Raw genomic sequence first — 23744 nt, 5'->3', positions numbered from 1 at the left:
AAACACATGTTCCATCCGTGCTTTGAATGTTGAGGAGAGCTGATAAGACGCCTCTACATGTTGAATGTGTTGTACATGAATTTATTTGTGGTTGCAGACTGTGGAAATGGTCCGCTTTGGATGACTGGACGGAGACTAACGCCTGTAGGTGGCAACCATACCTCATCAACAACTGAATCACACATGGACGCGCACCCACGCACACACCAACACACTCAAAGACATCAGATCTGGGCTTTATGCGTTAATGCTATTGATCCCTGATAATTAACGACCGCTGGGTGATTTAAATGGGCAGATGGACGGGCAGGCAAAGTGGTCAAAGTTAAAGTGGTCCCAGGGCAATACTGGAACACGCTCACGCCTACACAGCCGCGCATCTACCTACACTTTAGACACACACACGTGACTCACACACACGCGCGTGGCAGATCTGTGCCTGGAGACCGTGATTTCAGCGTGCTCGCTATTCAAGTCATGGACTGCAGCGAGCGGGGGAACCATTAGGAGCCGGTGGCAGAAACCCGCTTTATTTGCAACACACGGATGATGCTGCTGCTGCCACACCACCCGGATCGGACACACTCTCCCTGACAAGCGGAATTATTACTAATAGCCGCGCTTATGTAATCAATACACCGGATTGCTTTGGGGGGGAAATAGCATCTCGTGGATTCCTCTCATTCTATTTGATAGAAAATACTGTATACCATATGCTCTGCGATTTTTAGAGCAGCCTATGGCAACCCATTTGTCCTGATGCGACGCGTGTGATGGTTGCAGTGGGACGGATATCCTTAATTTTAACCAATAAGCGTTCTCAGGGTTTTTTTGTAGGACGCTTCTGTACCCCTTTCTGTGCTGACCTTATCAACAATGCTGTAAATAGGTAATTGTTAATTGTAATGTCTGTCTACTGATCTTGCTTCAAAGAAAATGATCCGCGCAAAAAAGACAGTCAGATTGCCAAATCCAAAAGAATTAGCCCTCTTTGGTTTGTTTTTTTCTTTCTCTTTTTCTTTCTCTTTGTGAATTTTTTTAGTCGAATGTGATTTGGCGATTTTTTGTGAAAGAGGAAACCACCGGTGGGAGTCAATTTTGGACTGTGACTGGTTTTTTTTGGGGGGGGGTGGGGGGGTAAAGGGCCTATACAGACTTGATCCCCCCATCAAAAACTCTGCAGGATTTCCTCCTCCTCAGTCCAGAGGAATATCTTCAAGTCCAGGAGGCTATACGGCTGGTCCTCTTGAGGGTTTTCGTCGGCGCTCACTCACTACATCTGAGGGAATGGTGGTCGCACCGCAGATCCACGCAACTCTTTCTGAATGTTTGGCATTTTTCGCAGGCGAGCATCTTGACTTGTGATCGAGAGAGAGACGCGGACTGCAGCAGCACCTCCAATCCCTTTCACATGGAGATTTGTGCCTCGGTCGCACTGCAAATCTTGAAAACGGGGACCGGGGCCCTGCTGATTTTTCCTGCACTGCTCTCAACCTCGGTTTCCTTTATTCGAGAAAATGCGTAAGTATTTTATTTTTTATTATTGAATTCAATCCGGTTGAACCTATTCGGCGTGATCTACTGTTGTATATTCCCATTACTCGTCGCCATTTAAGACGTGATTTGTGGTTGGCTCACAGACTTCCATGTAACGGAAGATACTTTTTAAAATGTTTTTGATATGTCCTTTCTTTATCTCTGTAGGTAGGTTATAATAGCTGTCTCTTTCGTGTGTGAGCGATTGTGTGTGTTTCTGAATGTGTGTGTGTGTGTGTGTGAGATATATATATAGAGAGATGTAGATAGAGATAAAGATAGATAGGGACAGAAAAGGGGTTGAGGAGGTGTGGGGGGTGGCTGGTGCAACAAATTGTGTGTTTGAGCGCTTGGTAGAGACAGTATGGGTCTGTGGTAGTCCCTGTTGCCAGTAGGACATTACTGCTAGAAAAAGGCCTACGTCATATGGTAATTCAAATTCAGTTCAGGTACTCTCAGCATACACGTTTGCAGCAAAAAAGAGCACCGGATTGGCCAGGTGGGCAGGCTGGCCCACAGGAAGGGCGCTTAGAGTTGGGAATGTGGCAAAGCAAAAACCTTCAGGTCAAGCTTTATTTTACAGAATCTGCTCATGCTCATACCTCATGCACATTTCCTCTCTCTCTCCCCCTCTCTCACTGCTTCTGCGTGTTGACCCAGTATGTCTGCAAAACCCCAGCAAAGCCACCCATGGGTGATACACCTCAAGCAGAAATGAGGTTGTCATTTCTCCTCACCACAGCCTGAGCAGATTAACCAGTGCAGGCTACGTTTTAAATTTTAAACTGTCAAGTCCTGCAGTTGTTGCTTTGGCAATACAGCCCTCTATAGAAAAAAAGGGAAAAAAGTGAATAGGAGCTGTCCATCAGTGGGAGGTGCTGAAAATGCCCTGATGCTGAAAATACTTGTGTGTTGGTTGAAATGGGTAGAGGGAGCTGTATTTGGAACAGCCGTCACATCTGAAATTGCTAGTGCTGCTGCAGCCAAAATAACACTACTAATAATAATTATAATACTTTATTTGTATAGCACCTTTCATACCAAAACATACAGCTCAGAGTGCTTAAAAATCATTCCACTTAAACCTGAACTGGTTCATCCTCAAGTGTACACTTCCATATTCACACCTGGTGATTTTACGACCTGCCTGTAAAATGAAGGACACAGTCTGAGTGTTTAAAAATGGGTCTGCCATGTAGAGTTGGGGACCACTATATTAGCATGCATAGTCTACCCGTTATATGTCACCTATAGGCTGTTTAACTGGTTTGGGAGTGTTTGGGGTTTGGATGATTTAGTGGTGAATTGAAAATTTGTACATTTTGCGTTTCCATTTTAGCCTCTCACACATTATACCATTTACTCCTTAGCATCACCATGTTCTTTAAATGTCTGCCAATGCAGGGAAAATAGTAATTTGAGGTGGTTTGAAGATGTCTTGGGTCAAGTTATTATTGGTGGTGTCACCAACATATTATATAGTTTGAATTAAAATATGCATTACATCCTCTATGCAGAAAAATACTTCCTAATGATTCATTTTTAGCTGTACCTTCACATTTTGATCTACAGTAAAAAAAAAATTTCAGAATGGCATTATGTTCAGTTCCAGATACCCTGTTACTTCAGTGCCATATAATGGACTGGTTACTGCTAAAATTAAGGCCACACACCAGTAAGTGTCTCAATAGGGCAATGGGCCACCACGAGTTACCTAAGCTGCTACACTGAGCCTTGAGATTCTGAAAAAACTCTCAACAGAGAACTCAACAGATAAATGTGACTATTTTTTTCTTACAAGTAGTTCAACCATTTGAACTTTAAAGGTGGTCAAAAACGTTGTTTCCAGAATAACCGTAGGGCTCGGCATGGTGGGAAACATGATTTCCACGCTCAGCAAACAACTCAAGGACCTGTCATGGCCTGCGGTTTGTCACCTCATGATATTCCTCCGTCATCACAACAGAAACACCAGAGCATAAGACATGTGATCACTCTGACAGGCACAGGTTTTGGCATTTACCTGCCCGCTAAGGGACCGAATGGTTGTAAACCGTGCCAGGACCACTCACCAGAACAGCCCTGACAGAAGCCTTCACTGTGGGAAATAAGCACTTGGGCGAATAGATTTCTTTTCATGCGTGACACACATGTAGTCAACCACTGGTTCAGAACAGGGTGAATGGTGACTCATCTAACCATCCAAGATTTTTTTCCTCCTCAGTAAACCACTGCTTTTGTTCTTGCACAACCTGCTGCGTAAAGGAGGTAATTTACGCATAATAAGGGCTTTACGCGACAGAGTTCCATCATAATTTTGCTCCCTAAATTTCTTGTGACAAGCTGCCTTCTTGCACCTCAGACAGACATTTGTAGTGAGTTGATTCATGATGCCTTCTCTGTTTTTTCTTGCATCTGGAAATAATGCACAAACATCACAGTCAGGGACTACATGCATCTGTTCTTCCCAGGTGGTTACGTCGTCTCGATATATTTTTATTGGCATCATCACCTTAGCCACATTTTCCAATCATCAAACATCATTAAGTCAAACAATGTACACCACAGAATCTCCAGCATAATATACTTCGACTAACAGCCCTCTATAAAAATCAGAGATTTCTCCTTTGAGCCGCAGGAGCCAAAATAATGAGCAACTGGGTCTGCCCTGGGTTTTTACACACAACACTAAGCATGGTGGGATGCTAATCGCTGAGTAATTGTAAAGGCCAGTAACACACCTGTGTGGAATAAACTGCCTGTTTTTTCCTTCTTTTAGATGTCAAATGACCCATCAGTCAAACCAGGATTCATAATTAATACTCCTAGTCCTCCGGTTATGGGTCAGCCACATAAACCACAGTTCACTGATGCTGCAACCAAGTCTCAATCTGATTTTAATGTGACATTTTCAAGACAAGAAAATCCGGTCCTGTTTGCTGCACTTACAACTCCAGTGTGTTCAGTGTCAGGCTATGATGGTACTGGAATTGGCAAAAGACTAAATATACCAAATATTATCTGGTTTCACCTCCCATATGAGGATTTGCTTCTTTTCTCTGTTTTGATATCATTGTATATCGACCACCTCTAGATTTTGGGATTACAAGATATCACCTTGGGCTCTGGGAAAATGTGATGAGTATTTTTCACTATCTTCTGATATTGATCGATTATTCAAGAACGTAACAATCAAGAGATGAATCCTTAATGAAAATACTAAATTGTTGCAACTCTAGATTTAAAATATATTTGCTCCGTTCATCTAAGATGTCCCTTTCATTTAGTAAATGACACCTCTTTTTCTAACAATGGTGTTTGTTACAGCAGGTCTTTCTTTACTGAAACTATGAACTGGGATAGATTAATGCCTGTTTTTGAAAGCCTAGTGTTTCAACCTGTCAACAGCAAAAATGCTGATTCATTTTCAAATTACTATCTTTTCCATTGCGCTTATGCTCCTGGCGACTGATGGGGGCAGTCAGTGCCTTTGAGGGATATGCTTTACTATAAGGGGGCACTGTTTTGTTGTGTAATCAATTTATATTGTTGTCTTGGCCTTCTGCATACTTGTGTGATATGAGGATTGGTGTTGGGAGTGGTGATAATTTATGGCTGAGGTTCTGTCTGAATAAAGTGAAAAATAGCACAGTCCCTCCAGGCCTGTGCTTTTTATCTTAACTAATACAGAAGGATTGCATGCACTTCTGTATGTATATGTACAGCACGTGTGTGCGTGACATACATAAGCGGGAGTGGGATGCAGTTTGAGATTAGACTGACTTCCATTTTGATAGATAGCACTCTGTATCTTTCCAGCAGTACCTCCACAAAACATGTGTTTGTGTCGAGTCAAGAGACAGGCCAATCTGAACGAGTTGGACTGCTCGGGTGTGAAAGAGTCCAATACATGCCAGGCTGGAGAGACTTAGTATTCACTGTAGCAGCTTAAGTTATGCCTTTGTGCATCAGAAAGGGGATTATTCAGCGAATCCTGCTCTGTGTCATTCACGACTCTGCATTTCTAAATCAACAAATATTAATGTGGTGATGTATGAAGAGGCTGTATCTGCGTGTGTGTGCCTGTAGATCCAGCGCTGTTCATTATCACTTAAGTACGCCTTATGTAGAGTGACAGTGTTGATGCCTGCAAAAAATCATAACTTATGGCACAAATGTCATCATGACACATTCACTGTTTTGACTGCAGCCGTTGGTGCCTTATTTAACCATCTGTGTTGTGTACCATGTGTCTGCAGTGGCCTGCAGCAGGAACCAGCCATCAACTCCAGTGAGAGCCTCTGATAGAGAGAGTATGTTCAGACTACGGGTACCATGTTTCTGCCTCTTCAGCAGCCAGCCACTTTCTGCAAATGCCATAACATCCTTCATAGATTCCTCTACAGATTTCCAACAACCTACTCATACACAGTTTAGCTCAAGTCAACGTTATTTTCTGTGATTATGGGTACGGTGGTGCTGTGATGTGAGGCACAGCTGAGTACCGCCCACTGCTCTGAAGAATGCATAATCACAGTAAACAATGCCCTAAAGGCAATTATGGCTTTTATACAATAGTTTCACTGCCTTTTTTGCACCATTTCAAAAGTTTTCTTCAGATTGTGGGAATATGAATAAAATCAAGACATAGGACAACAGTTGATACAGCTTACAGGAAAGCCCAGAAAGCTATGCATCATGGGAATTATTCCTGAGAACACAAAGAGCTGTCTGAAATCATTTTGGATCTGATCCCACCATCACTCTGATTAGTTAAGTTCACAGTCAAACAAATCTCTTTTAAAATGATCTTTTAATCCATTCTCAGTTGTTACTGGTGAAAACAGTGGAAACTTTCAGGAAAAGTAAACATCAATTCAAATGATCATTCAGCTACATAGAAGCTATCCCGAGTTTTAACCTAGGTATCTGAACATATTTTGAGATGTAAATCACCAAATCACTGTCCCAGTGTAAGCTTCAAAGGTGGCTCGTGCTCCTTCACGGAGGACAGCAGCCTGGATTCGCACCTGTTACAATGAATCTGAAAAATGTCCACAGAATCTTCTAAACTACTGCTGCAGTATCCATTTCTCTTCTGTCCATCTGTATGGTCAGTATGTTCCAAAAAGTCAGATTTTTGCCAAAATATGGTGCTAGTGAGAGTTTGTGACATGCTGAGAATATGGATGGACAGTGAAGGAGAATATTTTGCTGCAGAAGAGACTGTGAAAGTTTCCCCTGGACAATTCATGCACTTCCTCTGGACTGTGGTATAAAATGAATAGAAACAGAAACTGCTTTTTGCAGTAGAGCTATTCTAAATATGTTAGGATAATAGGTACACAGATATAGTATAGGAAATATCTAGTTAAGAGGTAAAACTTTTAGAATAAGTCATATCAATAAAGCTTTCTAACTGGTGGTGTGAGAGCAGCAAAACTAAACTCAACACAAAGCACAGCCGAGTCAGAAATGTCACAAGATTCACAGCTTTTTGGTCATAAACTACAGTATTGGACAAATCTGGTGTTCAATGAAAACTTGAAAGGGTGAACAAACTTCTGAAGGGGAACGTTGTGAAAAGCAATGTTTGTATTTATTGGGAATTCATCCAAAAGTTGTTTCAGTCATTTCACATTCCACCACAAATTGCAACCTCATTGTAGCACAAGAGGAAAAGTTAAGTGATCACCAAAGTCTGTAGGATTCATTATATGGGAAACATGAATGTCTGTACAAAGGTTTGTGCCAACCCATCTACTGGCTAAGTGTAAACGCTAGCCTGCCAGTGGGGTTGTCCAATGGATATCTGCACCAAATTTCATGGCATCCATCCAGTAGTTGTTGAGATATTTCAGTCAAAGTTGTGGACTGGCTGACTGACCAACAGACATTAGCAACCCTAGAGTCATGCCACCAGCGGGACTAAAATTGTACACCCTCAACTGCATTTCATTATTTTGCTTCTGTCTCTGTGAAACAATACTCCTCAGTGCTCTGCCTGCACTTACAGCCCACAGCTTTATACTATAAGAAATTTCCTGGCGGATGCCTTCATGTGAGAAGCTACAGTTAGCCCTTCAACTTTTTGTGGTTTGCTAATTAGAGATTCACAGAGGGCAGAGAAAAAAGAGCATCAGATCTTTACACTGCAAAGACGACAGGCAGCTTATATATGCAACACGATGAATCTATGTTGTAAGCCAGCCACCAACAAGTTTGCACAGTGGCCACTTATGTTGCTTCAAAACACAACAAACTGGCAGAATCTGACATAAGGCTGCACGATTAATCTAACCGGTGTTGCAATCTGCAAATGCACACACAGGCGTGAATGTGATAGCATCCTCTCTATTTGTGTGCAGTCTGCTGATTCTCCACGCCCATGATAACGAGATGACCAATCAGTTTCTGTTTAGGCAGTGGAGTGTGTGCTGTGCATAGTCACTTAACTACTGGTGTAGAGACCAGCTGGAGAGGGATGCCAGTGAGCAAGCTGACACTTAAATGGTGCCCAAAAAATAAAGAAAAGAAAAAAATACATTTTTGGCAGTGTTTTTGGATTCAAGCTCAGCAGCACTAAGCAGAAAGAGGTACAGTGTAAAACAAGCAAAGTGAACATCGCTGCATCACGCACCAACATGACATGTTCAGCACCGTAAACAGCGCCAAGAAAAGCATTATGAATGCATAACAGTGAAAGCATAACAGTGAAAGCACACACAAGTAAAGAGACGACTGAAAGTCAAGCCTGTAAGCCAACAAAACACAATTACTAATGCGTTTGCAAGCATTACTCCATATGACAAGACCTCAAAGAGATTTGGACTTACTTGGTAATATACTGGCAAAAGCCACAGTGTCCATGTATATCGTTAGCCCCATAACTCACATTCTGGAGAGGATGCAGTTTTGGAACAATTTCTCTCAAATTACAATCCCTGAGCTGTACAACAAATACCGTGGTGAGGTTCGGGTGAGACCATATGTTTATTTCTGGCCACACTGTGCAGTCCTAATCCAACATACACCAAAGAGAGCCATATTCTGTCATTTGATGCATCAAGTTCAAAACTAGTGTAGGTGAAAACAAGCCCTTGGAAGGGCTTTGCCTTAAAGCCCGGGCAAATCTCATTGTCTGCTTATCAGCCTCAAATTTACTCCGCCTTACTGAGATATTCCCTTAGAGAATTAGGGATAATAGCTGAAGTGATGACTGTCATGATGAGTCTCTATCTCTCTCATGTTCAATGGCCCCCTCCTCTTTCCGTCTCCCTTTCCCTAAGTTTCCCCTATTTATCTAATTCCCCACATATTAATATACATTTTATCTCTTGCCAGTTAATTTGGCTCAGATGCCTTTGATGAAAATATCTTAACATTACTTAGAGCTATGCATGCATGGACTTTTATATTGCAAGTCACTAGGAACAGACAGCGATTCATGATACAATGAAGGGAGTTACCAAATAAGTGTAAGAACAAAATTAATATCTAGTTCATTAATACTTTGGCAAACAGTGCAGATTCTAGTTGCTGGAATACACTAGATTGGCTTAATTGGCAAAGATGAAACCCCAGTAACTGGCGCCAAGTCAAACACTACTAAACCGAGAAGGGAATCTTGTAAGGCTGACAAGATTGCCTCTTTAGTGTGTGGCTCAGAGTCGCCTCTGCTTCATTTTTACCCTTTTATGATAACACTTTTCTTCAGCCACAGTGTTTACTGGATTTGAACAAGGCTGTTAGAACATCTTGTTCCCTTGTTGCCATGCACTAATACATTATTGGTGAACCTCATTGTTTGCCACAAGAGCATTTTGTCCTTCAAATTCAAAGGAAACGAAAGAGAAAGGCTCTTATGATGCTATTCAGTGTCTTGTATCCTCAATAATAACATGAAGTCCCTCTCATGTGTTGTGAAACGTATTAAGCTTTGACTAAGTATCCAATGAAGCTGGAGAACTTAAAAGGCAGCTGCAATGCAATTTGATCTTTAACTAATTTCCTACACCCAGCAACTATTACACATCACCAGTGATAGTGGAAATCCCAGTCACATTTTTTGCAGCTAAGTCTATGCTACCACATCTACAATACCACATTCTGCCCAATATTTTTTTTTTATCATTACTACATAATGCAGGTGTACAGTGCATACATAGCCTACAGTGCCGCAGGCCAGCATTAAAATTAGTAACGCTATTTACAGTAAATATGTGACTGTTAAGTAGCTCTGCTTTAGGAAAATATACTCTACATCACAGGTTTTCTATAATATCTGTGGAAAGAAGACCGTCAGTCTGAATTTGTTGTGGGAGAAGAATGTGTGCAGAATAAAGCCTTGTATAGCCCCACTGTGAACACTACACTACTGTTGAAATGAAATTCTCCCAGCAACAGCAGCATGTTAGAGGTATAGCTCACCCGCAGCATGCTGAGAGAGATGTAAAACCGACCCAAAGCGGCTTTGTTCACATTGTTGCCTGACACAGTCATTTCTGCTCTTTGCAATTAACTCATAGGTCAACTCCAACTGTGTGATATCAGTATTTTAAGGAAGTTTGTTGTGGTGTTTAGACGGCTTATGGAGCTCAAAGCAAAAATAAATAAATAAATCAATGGAGGATCAGAAAGGCTTTATCACCATTAACAAATCTTTAAAAAATGCCTGGATTGGAAAACACTGAACTAGACACTATTTCATTATGTGAGTTGGGTGTTGAATCAAAATTTTTATAACTGATTAAATCACTGAAAAATTTACTACCACCTGCTTTGCAGATGTCACCTTTTTCACTATTTTCTGTCATTAAACAGCTTGATTAATTCATCAAGAACCAGATTAATCAATGATGAAAATAATCATTCACAGCCCAAGTTTTTAAGGTGTTTGATCATCAAAAAACTTCTTCACCTAATTATCTGTCACACTTAAAGCTCGGTAAGCATTATACATTTCCTTGTAATGTCTTTGAGAATACACAGCCGAGGCTAAATTTTGCAAGCTGGTCTAACTAGCACCTGCTGCTTGGACTTTAATTATCCAGGCAGGGAATACTGACACAAACTAAGGGGGAGCGCAAAGTCTTTATCTCATTCCCACCTCGATAATGACAACCACTAACAATAATAACGTTAGAGACAGTAACACTGCTGGACTGACCTACCCACCACTTGTGGTGCAGTTCTTAGCAGATCCAGTAATCTGATTGGATAAGGATGCTTCACTGTCCTGGATACAGAAATACATACATCTGTGTCCAATCAGGCTACAGAATCACTGTTTTTCTGAGTGTTCCTTCCTCAATGACAGCAAATGAACAAGAGTGCAAAGCAGGTCAAAGTACAGTGTCAATATACCTGATGCTAAGAATAAAATCTGACTGTGCTTTTCAGATAAAACTTTGCACCTCCTGAATGTCAACTTTTCAGGGACTGAAAAGAAAAGAGCTTTGTTTTTAGTTTGACCTCCATGTATAGTTGAGTCATTATCATGAGTTTGAAAAGACTTTTGAGAGCGAAAGACTTTATCCCAACCCAAAAGAAATAAAACATGGAAATCGTCAACATTTGAGTGGCATGTTGATTTCATAATGCATTAATTATATCACAACCAGGGCTGCAACTGATAATAATTTACATTATCCATTCATTTGTCTATTATATATAGTTGACATCTTCAGATTGCCTGTTTTGACAAAGAAAAGCATGAAACTCAAACCATAAAATGTTAGGAATTTTTGCTTTAAAAATGACATCAAATTATTGATTCCGTAATCAACTGACTATTTTGAAAAGCAAAATGCCAAATGCTTTTAGACAAAATAAGCCATTTGAAAACACCACTTTAGGCTCTGGTATCAACAATTTTCTGGTCAAAATAGTCAACAGATCTATTTAACCACTGTCAGTAATGTAGAAAATTACTGCTGAGCAACTGACTGAAACTATGACTTGATCCAGACAAGCATTAATATCTCTACTCACTAGATTGTCTACCAGTATTCCCAAGTCGTGTTTGCTCATTCTTGGGTAGTGATGATATGTAGTCTATGAGTCATTTAATATAGAGTAGAGCAGCTAGGCTAAGGGGCATATGGCCATGCTGGAAGAAAGCCATGCGGCTTAAGGCAGGGTAAATGGATGGGCAGAGATTGCTGGTGCATTAGCTGTTCGGCTCTGCATCATGTTTCAATGTTGTTTCTACAGTGAGCACACTGTTTATCCAACAGCAGTAAATAAAACATTACAATCATATTTTGTGCTCCATGTTAGAGAAAGTTGGTGTTCTAGGGAATTAGGGCTGTCACACTGTAAATACTGCTTCTCTGTGCATGCAGATGAGAGAGAAAGAGTGAAAAAGGAGAGGCAGACGGAGAAGAAGAGCACTTGTGATCCACTGAAATATCCTTGGCGACAAAAGACGCAGTATTCACACGTTATTCGCGGACAGTTTGTACCAACACTAACGTTCTGCTTAGGCTATGATCAGTGGTGACTGGCTAAATGCACTGGAGAAAATGCTGCTGCAGAGCTAGAGAGCTGACGACGGACTGTGTGTGTCGACTGTTGATTATGGGGAGAGCCTGTGGTTCCATCTATTTCATATTCATGAGCCAAATGGTGCACGATGTAATATTCATGAACAAATTAGACGTTCAAAACACCAGTGTGAGTGAGGCCGTATGCAGAATGCATAGGGACTCATAAACCTAACTTTCACTTGAAACTCTTCCACCTTTTTCCTGGCCCAATGCACGAATTTGAATCTTGTTTTCTTCCATCACTGATTCTGATGCTGCGTTCCCTGTTTACATGAACTGCTGATGCTGAATATATCCCACAGATTTTTTTTTTATAGTACAAAAATCTGGGCTTCTGTCCTTACAGCAGTTTCCACCATCTACAAGCTTTTTTTTCTTGTTTTTAAAAAAATATATCCTGTTTACTGTACAAGAGGTTGAGAGCCGACCGGCTTGTAAGAGACCGGCTTTGTTCTGCCTCTCTGATCAGCTGGCTTGCTAGCAGTCGGGACGGAGCAACAGAAGTGTGTCCAATCAAGCTGAGCCCTGTTTTAAAAGGCCCTGCAGTCCTTGGGCAGAGGCCGCGTTTATGACCCAAAATCGAGGAGACGAGCCTGGCCCCCCTCCAAGCCCTCAAGCTCGTATATTCTGTTTGAGCATATCCAGAGGAAAGTGCAGCACTGCAAGGAGGCCCCACGAGACACCTGTACATGTGTAACTGAGTGTGTGTGTGTGTGTGTATCTGTGTGTGTGAGAGAGAGAAAGACAGCATGCATGTGTGTAAACAGTATATAGGATGAAAGAATACCTTGTTAACCTTCAACCTATGTTTTTTTTTTAAGTGAAGACATGGGTAGAGTCATAGCAATAACATGTACTGATGAGAGAAGGTGCCCAGTGTAACATAACAGAACGAGATACAAGAGGTCAAGAAAAAACACCTACATCCCATGTGCCTCCCACCCCCACCCCACAAAAAAAAAAAAAAATATATATATATATAAAAGATTAATAATAATGCTGTCACTCAGCCATGATGAACGCAGTGTTGCTAGAAATCACCTATGGCTTCAGTTAACAATCAAATTATAAAGCACCTCATTTACATTAGCCAGAGGGGAAACTATAGTAATTTTTCATGATTACAATGCGTTTTGTCAATTATTGTAATGGCGTGGATTTACAGCACATTCTGCCCATTAGGTGATCAGGGTGTGTTAAACCACAGTGGGTTTTATCTATTCCAGGGTTGATCCCTAAACTGAAGGTCACAATCATAATCCAATGATTTTGTGTACCTGAAATCTATCTGAACAGACCATTTGCCTGTAATTGACAGCAAATTAAATAGATCAGATATGGTTACTGACCAAAATATGAAACTCCTTTTAAGTACCATAACTTAATATTTGGTAATGGCCTGCAGAAATGACAAAGTGAAGGTACTAAATGTAATTGCATACATTAAGTACTAAATTTAATATATTAAGCATTACATCAGAAAACGTGTCGTCCATCTTTTCAGTTCTTCAAGATTCTCCTTTTCAAACTTGAAGCAAACTCTACAATGAGCCAAAATGACACCAGTTTCAGGAAGGGACATTAGCTAGATGCAGACTTTGAGTCAGTCACCTTAACTGTTGCCTTTGTGTTGCTGCACTGTAATAGTTTGTTTTCCTCAGAGTGGATCCATGCCAGCATTGCCCACGCTCATGGTGATCAATAGGCATTAGCTTGAGACAAGTGTTTTGTCAAGTAGGTTGTTCACTGAGTGATTGGCAGCTCTCTGCTTCACTCAGGCATCAACATGAACCTTTCCTACACCCAGCAGAGTGAACACACTTCTCAATCTGATTGAATGAATGAGCCACTCACTGAGCTGTCATTGCTCCAATGCTTAGGTTTTTCAAATTTAAAAAACATTGCAGCTCTTCTGGAGCTCTGAAATTATCCATCAAAATGTGTTTCCAGACCAATGTGCTGTGGAAAAAGGCCCGTTCTTTCACCTCACAGCAACACGGTCCTGGGATCGAACACTGACTCTCTTCCTTAACTGTCCAGGTCTGCTTCCAAAACCAAAAGTCATGCCTCAGAGCACTAATTCTTTTGGCCACTGCTCTTAAACAGATAGAATGAATCTAATGAGGAATTTCCCCACTGAGATATATAAAGTTTAACTTTACTCTATATCTGTCAGACCTACTGAAAAACAGTGGCTCACAAAGATTGGGACTTTGCGAGCCACTAGAGTAGGGTTTGGGTTTGATTAATTATATAGCCACAACCTGAAAATGAGATCAGCAGCAGAAGAAATGTGTACTTTACTACTTACTTATTTTTATTTTTAAGGAGCTACTTGATGGCATTGGAAGTCATCATTTCAAATTAAAAGTTGACAAACTTAAAAAGTTGATGTGACATTAATAAAAGTTTAATAAAAGCAGAGATTCTTCAGAAATTGACACTGTGAGCAGAGAGATGATTTCTCTTGAGGAGTCAACACTGTGTTGGCCTTACTTAACTACAAAAAACCCACAAAACCTAGACCAAATTTTGCCAACCATAGGCCGATATTACAAAGCAGGATTTGGGATTAGCCAGCTAACTTCAGGTTTATCCCAGGGTTTTCATGGTTGCAATAGTGGTTCACTTCTTACTGGGGTACATCACCATGGTAACTTATCTTGAACATAATCTACTCCAGAGCAGATTTGGTGTGAGGAATAACAAATCAACACATGTAAAAGCACCACCTACCGACCAATCTATTCTCTTGGAAAATGTCATCATCATTAGTAGAAGAACCTGTGGAGCTTGATGTGTGAATCGTGTGAGGGTCTCTTAGAAGAGAAAGAGTGTTCAGAGACCAGCGAAGCCTTTTGGCTGACAATTCTTTATATGAGATATATAGATTCTCATTGAAGGGCTTCTTGAGTCCTAAGTTTCCAGTGAGACACATCTTGAGTTGTGTCTCCTCTTACAGTCTCCTACACTGTATGCACTGCTTGCATTACTTTTCTATATGTACTTTTATGTATGCTATGGGTGATACAGAGGGGCAACCCTCATTATTGCAAAGGGCCAACTCCTCAGCAGGAGTGTACTCCTGTGTAGGAGGCCCTCCTCCTGTCTTCTTAATTTTTTTCTTTTTTTTTTTTCCTAATGGCAAACTATTTCATTGTGTGTTTGTATATCAATATCATCCTACAGCAGAGACAGATCATCCTACAACAGAGACAGAGACTACTTATCATTTGTTTACTTATTTATAAGTTAGTTTGACACCACCGGGGTTGTGGCTTAAAAGAATAAAGCTAAAATGGTCATACATGCAATTAGAATACATCAACACAATAATTTAGTGGAATACAAAAACATAATAATGGTCAGTTCAACTCATACCCTAATGATGGAACAGTGATATTAGTCTATATAAGCCTATTGGAATCTATCTCAGTCCATTATGTAAATGGAGAATTTGCTGATTGGTCTGACATGTGTCCTTATTAATTAAATGACAATCATGCACCTAGTTTGTGTTAATTAAATACTTGTTTGTTCATTGTATTTGTCTGTTATGACACATTTTTATGGGAAAACGTTCTGTTTGCCCTGTTAAAGGCTACAAATCAGTCAGTGTGCTCCAGTCTTTTCTCTCCTTTAATGTGCCTGTCTTGTATTTGGTCAGGCTGAGTTTGGTCTCAGTAGGTGTTCTTCAGACTTAAATCTTGCAGAAAATAGCAAGACTGCAAGAAGTAATCAGGCTTTGTGTGGTCTGTTGTTCTCAATAACACAAGTATTTGTCATTCCAGTCCATACATCCATATTGAAAATGTAACTGCTGAATTGATTTTCTTTCACACCTTTGTTGCAGTTTCCATCCCTCTTTGCAGCATCTAACTAGCTTCAAACCAATTTGCACCTGATTTTACATGTCAGGTTACACAGATGTATAATCATAGAAACATGTATGTTCCCTGTGCAGTTGCCTTTCCTGGTTGGAACAATGGCTAATGCTTCACAGAGCCCGTCAAACTTATTTTATTATGAAGTTGTGGCATATTCATGTGCAGCTCTCTATACATTAAGTGTCTAAATTGTAAGGTACAATATAAAGAAAAGGAATTTGCAACAACAAAGACCTGGCCTATCAGTGAGTGGAGAGAGGCAGAGAATGTAGCAGTGGACTTTGAGATGTGCAGGATGGATAATTTAATTATTGAAAATCTTGTGGGCTCTTTCTTCTGCTTTCCCCCATGGTGTTCAAGGTTAATTGTCATAAGTTTAGGCCAATCTACCACCAAGGCACGAGGGAGGGGACCAGAGGAGAGACACCACACCAAAATTCAATTTTATTAAGATGATTGTGCATCCAAGCAATATTTTCCATTAGGCATTGATTCCTCAGTGTGGACTACCCTCAGGAAGCTTTGAAGAGTTGCTTCAATTTGTACATTACTGTTCATCCCTGCCTCGCACTTACATCACAGCAAACAGAAAAACCAATGCAACACATTTACTGTAGAAGCCAATGTAAGTATAAGGTGAAATGTAATGCCTTCTGAACCATAGCCTAAACCAGGGCTCTTGGCTGTGGCATTAACAAAGGTGTTTGGCATTGCAGAGGCGCTCGAGATAGATGCAGGCCATTCCAGACACCAGCATGTTAGCGTGTCTCAGCCGTTTAGAGGATTGCTTGTGTAATGCCATCTGTATTCAGGGGATCAACACCCACTTTTACACCAGGGCAAAGAGAGAAGAGCAACAGTGGCTTCAGCCAACATCTGTCGCTTTCCCTCTATCTTCCATTCACTCATCCGCTAGTTGCTTTCATCCACTTTAAGTAGTGACACAAGACCGGATATGTTAATTGAAGATATAATTCACTCCCCAGAGTCAATGTGAGGGATAAAAGCGGTCGGGAACATGGAACATGAAATACTACAAAACAGAACAATGACTGGGTATTGATGTTAAACGTTCAGTAAATAATTTGCTCCTCCTCGTTTATGGAGTGAGCTCCAGTATATAAAATCTCCACACAATGTGCCATGTAGAAATAGAGGTTTCTACAGTTACTAAATCAAAAGCTGGAATAGTTTATTCTGAGGTTCCAGTACAAGGTGCAAACTAGAGTTTAGATGATTAGTCAATTAAGCTGTGAGTTAATTAACATAAAAATAATTACTGTAAATGTCTGGAAATGCAATTGATTAAATAGTTTGTAGTTTGAATGTGTTGTTGTGCAGGCTCACATGATATCAGGGACTCTGAATTAGCTACAGTTGGTTGGGATGTTAGCAGCATAGTGGGACTTGCTATTGGGATGACTATTACAGTAAATTAGACTGTAAGAAGCGGTTTCAAAAAATAATTACTTAAAAAGATAAAACCTACATGTCAGCTTGTTGAGTTGTTAAAGACAACCTGATGGAAGTGCTGTATCATGTAACTAAAAGCCTCTGATCACTAGATTTGTAACAAGCCTGCCAACAGAGATCCTGCCCTCTTGTTTGATTTTGTCTTGACCTTCTCTGTTGTCATGCCATCAGACACAAGATGAAGATTCTCCATCTGACAGTCAGATCTTTCCATCAGAGCAATTTGTAAAGAAAATAATCTCCCATTTCAGAGATTTCTTAAAACTGTGCTGTTCCTCAGCTGTTCTTCAGGTAGAGTGGCAATGGCAATGACATTAATGACAGAGGTGAAGGTTGGAAACTGTGCACCTGTCACCAGTGCAATAGTAAAGGTTCATGCACAAATTCTGTTTTTTCTATATAAAGGAATTGATAGTACATTGTGTCTGTTGGTGATGCTTAACAGGCAAAAGAGGCAGAAGATGTAATGCTGTAAAGTACAGCTTTCTGTTTACACAGCAGTGACTCGCTGCTGTTAAGGAGACACTTTGAGTGTCTAAATGTGATGAGATTTTTTTTCCCCATTTAATTTTGACGGCAGCTTTGGTGATAAATGATCACTGCTTTGTCCAAAAAAAGGACCAGTCCATTTTGTTCCTCACTGTCCCCCTTCATCCTTAAGTGTTTTTCATCTTTGGAAGGCAAAACCAATCCTTGCTCTACTTTTGGCTTGTAGGCAGTTATTTTTATGTTTCACAGTTTATGTATTTTTTCTCCTACATTTTGTGTAATTTGACTGTCTGTAGGTGGCATCAATGTTTGTTGGTTCACTTATGTGTGCTCATGTAAACTGCCCAGGCCTTCCACAATTTATACCAAACAAGCTGCTGTTGCTACTCAAACAAATGCAGGACCATCAGGAGTTTTCTTTTCTATAAGACCTACAAGACACAGAGTGCTTAGAACTGCAAATCTAAATTTCATGACATGGATATGTGTTGAATCACTACTGTATGGTATAGATTCTCCATAGAGAACAATGGACATTGTTAATTGTTACTTTCGGTTTTGATGTGTTATAAATTGGCTGTTATTGACTTTGCTAGAGACCGTTTTTGTGTTAGAAGGCTATGAAGTTATAGATTAACATGCATATGTGCAGATGTTTCAAATGATTTTAGCATCTTTATGAGGCTTGTTGCAATCTCATACACAATCAGTCTTCTTTCATAAATGAGGAGCCTGAATAATATCTCATACACACACAAACACACTACCCAGAGGAGGATTTCTAACTGTAGTCAACACATAATAATAATGAAAAAAGAAGAAGCTGGAGGTTATAGCCATTGATCTGAACCACCTGCCAGAGAGACAATTAGTAACAGGCACATCACAGACACACACATAGTGTGGGATTATTTTGACTCCAACCTTTACCACTGCTATCAGAACAAGGCCAAAACAAGCAACTTTGTTGTTCAAATATAGCTCCAACAAGCAACTCCCCCCCCACCACAGACCGAACAGGGGGATGATCCACATGCCCTATTTCAGTTTGCTATTAATTGACATTATTTTGGACTCAAGTAAGCATGTACAATTAGTTACAAGTGTTTTAAATCTTAAATGTATATCTTGACATTGACAATGCTGCTTTTTGTTTTTAATCAGCGATTTCGTACTGGATGTGTACTGGTTAGTTTGTTATTTATAGGTCATATTGCACATTTGCATATTTCAATTTTGGATTCATTCTCATGGCAGAAAGACGTTACCTCATGTACTTACTGCACTGAAAGGGCACTGACAGCAAGTTGCACACTTAAAAGACATAAACATGATTTATAAAATCCTGAAGTATGAGTACTGAAAAACAGCCCTCTTAAATATTGCACATAGAAAACCAGTCTATCATAGCTCTTTTCCATTTTGGAGCAGGCCCTGATTTTAATTACTATACATGGTGAATTAGCTAATGAATAATGAATGGATTCCTCACACTAAGTGCTCTGACTGCTAATGCACTTGCAGTTCTCTCACTCTACAACCCCCTCACACACTGCCAGTGTTGCTTTCTGATTCTGTCTCTTTTTTTTACCCACCCTCTCCAAGTCGGATTCACACACACACAATTTCTTCCCATCTCTGCTTTTCTCACTCTCACTCAGATTTGATTAGATTTTCCTCTGTAAGGAATTATTTAGTGATGATAGTAGAAAATGAGACGGAGACAGAGAAAGGCTCCAGGATAGAGGGAGACAGATAGTGGTTCTCAGGGGAGTGAGGGAGAAGGAGAAAGGTGCTTCGAGGAAAGAGAGTGAAAAAGCTAGAGGATTAAGGTGTAGTGGAGCTGCAGACAGGGAGAAAGAAGCAGAAAAAGACAATGTACTCTGTGTGCTCAGTGTGCTTAACTTCAAAAATTCCATAGACTTGACATTAAAAAAAAACAAAAAACGTACAAATATACATTTATAAATATAGGAAAATGTCTAATACTGAATTATACAGGCAAGGGGTTGTGTGTTTTATTCTGCCAGCCAGCTAAGGATAACATGCAAACTCCAGACACAAAGGTTTTTTTTTTCTTTTTCTTTTTTACATATCGCTGTGTCTGCATCTGTTTCTTCCATGTGCTCCAGTTTCCTTCCACATTCTAAAGACATGCAGGTTGGGTGAACTGGAGACTTGCCTGTAGGTGTGAATGTGTTTGTCTGTCTATATGTGTTAGCACTGGGATAGACTAACAACCTGTCCAGAGAGGTTCTCGCCCAGTCCATGATGGGCCAGGCTCCAGTCCCTAGAGCACTGAAAGCAACAAGTGATATAGAAAATGGATGGACGTATGGATTTTCAATGATAATGGAAAGGGAGACCATCAAGACCGCTATGTCGTGATTATCGCCTATCACAGCCCAGATTCAACATAAGGATATCAAAAAAAGTATGTGTTAACACAAATCTACCCAGTGCGCTACACGCCAACAAATCTGTACATAAATGCCATCACTGCCTTTTGTTTAAAGCTGACATAATCAGACTCAGAGAGCCTACAGTGGCTACTGCCCAGATCTTGAAGGACCAATGCTGCTTGCCCCATAGATATCAAATCCAAATAATCATTAAGCCAGCTGTCTATATTGAAATAAAAAAATCTATTTCCTCACCATCCAATTATTAAGTATTGTCTGTCTCATGATAGAACAGCTAATCTAATCAGGTGTTAAAATTCTTTTATGGTTTCTCCCATTTATCTTCCTTAATGGCAGACCTGCTGTTGGACATAATGCGAAATTTACATCCAAAACGTCACACAAAAATTCTTTCACCCCACAGCCATGCCAGCACATTATCTGAAACGGTACCGCTCTTCTTCAGTTTGTGTGGGGTGATATATGACCTAAACAACATCTTCACTTGCACAAACACAGTTTGAAAGATAGCTTGAACGACTCAGTATGGCTTCCCACTGATCTGTTGTGAGAGGTACACCCAGATCTTTCTCCCATTCTGCCTTAATGGATGCACTACAATCAAAAAAAAAAGTATGCCACAACAATATATAGCCCCCAGTTTGCAGACTGAAGTTCCTCTGCCAGTAGCTGCATCACTTAATTGAATATCAATGGTTTCATTATTACCAAGAGTAATGTTTTTAAGTATGTAATTCAGCATTTCAGCTGCAAATATTGGATAATGGTAGCGAGTGATACATTTTCAAGTATTTTTTTTAATTATTTGAAGCTGCTACAATAACTATATTTATATTAACAATGACTCAAATTACTATATCTAATGTGAATGGTGTCGCTTGTAGAAACATCTGAAATATTCACTGTAAACAGTAAACTTGATAAAGAGTTGATCAAAGTAGTTGTCCACTAATGACAGACAAATTAAATTAATAACTGACATTACAAAGTGCTAATTCATGAACACATATAAATACATGGCAAGTTACAGGCTTGACTCGAACAATCGTGAAAGTGGGGATGGTGGTGGTGGTGGGGGGGGGGATTAAATATAAACACTTAAATGTGTAAAGATTACCTAGGGAAGTGTTAACTCAGGATTAAAGCCCAAGGTTAACAGGTTCCAGTGTGAAAGACACATGTACTATGACATGATGATGTTTGGACTGTAGGGCATTAGATTTATGCCAATTAACAACTTCAGTGCGATTCACAAAGGTAAAATTTGTGTCTTATTTTAGCAATAAGTGGTATCATCATAATTCTCATCATCGTGCTGAGTAGCAGGCCCAGAGTTATGTATGTTAACTTTGCAGTATAACGATACATCAAAAACTAAAGTATTGTGAGGGTATGCAAAATTAGCAATGGTAGCTAAAACTCAGAGACTCTAAAAGACTGTTGCAGGAGTTGTTTGCCCCATAGAATGTTTGAAATATTTACATCTTGGATTTATTCATATTCATCTTTTGAAATGGTCATTAAAGCTTTGAAAACAATTTGACAGTATCTGGCCTATTGAATGTCATACTACATACTGAGCAGAGGTCACAATACATTGTGATTTACGAAAAATACATTCCTTTATTGGTTATGTATGAGTAGTTTGCTTGTAAAGACCAAAAAAAAAAAAAAAAACAACAACAACAAAAAAATGACAACAAACAGAAAGGACAAACAAGGACAAACCAACGGGGAAACACATTTTTGGGGGGATACAATTTTTGGCACAACACCAAGTCTTAACGGCTTATTAGCAAGCCAGCTGAGACTTCACACTATGAACAAATAATGAAAGGAAAACAAGATGGACTACCTACTGTATGCTGTCAATGCTGGCTACACACAATCAATCAGCCATCAGCAGTAAGAAAACTAATACAATCCCTTACTAAGCACAACTACAGCTAGCGTATTCAGCAGCTGGCTCGGTAGATAATAAAACCTAATAACACTTCTTCCATCACTATCAAACTGAGAGGTAATGATCATCATGGTTGGCGTAAAAGTTAAAATGTTAGTGTTGCAACAGTACTATACATCCCATGCCTCCCAAATGACCTTGCACAAGCAGAACAACAATATGGCTCATGGTGATGATTTGTGATCCTCTAGATCTGAGTTTTTATGATAGAATGTATGTATACAGGGTACATCTGTCTTTTATAAAAACTGTTGACTGCCACTTGAATAATAGCATTTTCCCTTCTTTGATATCTGACTGACTTTAAGACGGTCTCCCACCGAGCGTCATGCATTTCGCTGCTGAATTATCAAAGCAGATTAACAGAGAGAAAAGAAAAGAGGAGAGGAGAGGGAAAAAATTCTAAATCACACCACTGAGAAAATGTCTGCTCTTCAGCTTTCATTTATCGAGTCCAAATATATTTGATGGTGGTTATTTTTAAACAGACCTTAATCCTCTCCTCACCCCTCATCGTGAGGTAGATAATTATAGTAATCTGGTCGAAGGGAATTTAATTTCCTAGCTGTAAATCGTTGCAGTGGGATGGACTAGTTGCTTTATGAAAGGAATTTATAGTGTCCTACAATTTTGACAGTTCGATGATAACACGTATGCAACATGGAACATTGCTCAGGATCCAGTTTTGAGATACTAATTAGCACTACTGGCACCATATAATAAAACACGGCACATGGCAGGGATATACTTTAAGAAGAATAGTTGAGAAGTATCCATTGTTCTTTTTGTTCTTTATAGAGGTGTATAGACTGCCTTCAAAGTAGGACACCCTAATGGCACTCTCCTAATATTCACTTCAAATAAAATTCTACCCTCTTCTTGTAGAAGCCTTGTGTCTTATGTTGGGAATTTCTTTTGAAGATATTCTAAGTGGAGGAGATTTAAGATGGCCCTCCCATCGAAGCCATACAGGAAAGGGCTTGTAATGTACTCGTCGTTCTTGTCCTGCCCTTGAGCAAATCAGCGATTCCCCACTGACTCGCTGCCAGCTCCAGGGGCACTCTATGTGAAGATGACCCTACGCTCTGACCTCCCTGGAGGGAGCAAAGTGAAAAGAGAGTTTCACTGCAGGGATCAATAGAAGTATCACATCGTTATCACTTTATCTGAGTCAGTTAAGCATTTTGGGAGAGAAGGATTTGGCTGGAATTTAATCCTTAGCCAAGATATGCAGGCATCTACTGTATGTATGTGTAATTCTTGTATGTGTCCATATCTCTTGCAGGATTAAATATGCATGGTGTGAATGTAGGCATGTTTTTTTCACAAAACCCAGTCCAATCTTTGTTCTTGTCCTGATTCTCACTGCATAGTAAAGAACAACATATATTTGAGTTTTTGGAATAACAAAGAATCTATCCTC

At 39.9% G+C, this 23744-nt stretch overlaps 1 protein-coding gene across 1 annotated transcript in view; it reads left to right on the top strand.

Moving 5' to 3' along the window:
* Nucleotides 1-324: 324 nt before the first annotated feature.
* The window catches only part of LOC108887801 (leucine-rich repeat-containing protein 4C-like), a 38007-nt gene continuing 14587 nt past the window's right edge, over nucleotides 325-23744 (top strand). Inside the window, exon 1 of the mRNA XM_018683355.2 lies at nucleotides 325-1521. The gene's annotated coding sequence lies outside the window, so the exon portion shown is untranslated. The remainder of the gene's footprint in view (nucleotides 1522-23744) is intronic.

Source organism: Lates calcarifer, linkage group LG2 (genome assembly GCF_001640805.2).
Source record: "Lates calcarifer isolate ASB-BC8 linkage group LG2, TLL_Latcal_v3, whole genome shotgun sequence".
Taxonomy (NCBI): Eukaryota; Metazoa; Chordata; class Actinopteri; family Centropomidae; genus Lates; species Lates calcarifer.
This window is presented reverse-complemented; position numbering and strand designations above follow the sequence as displayed.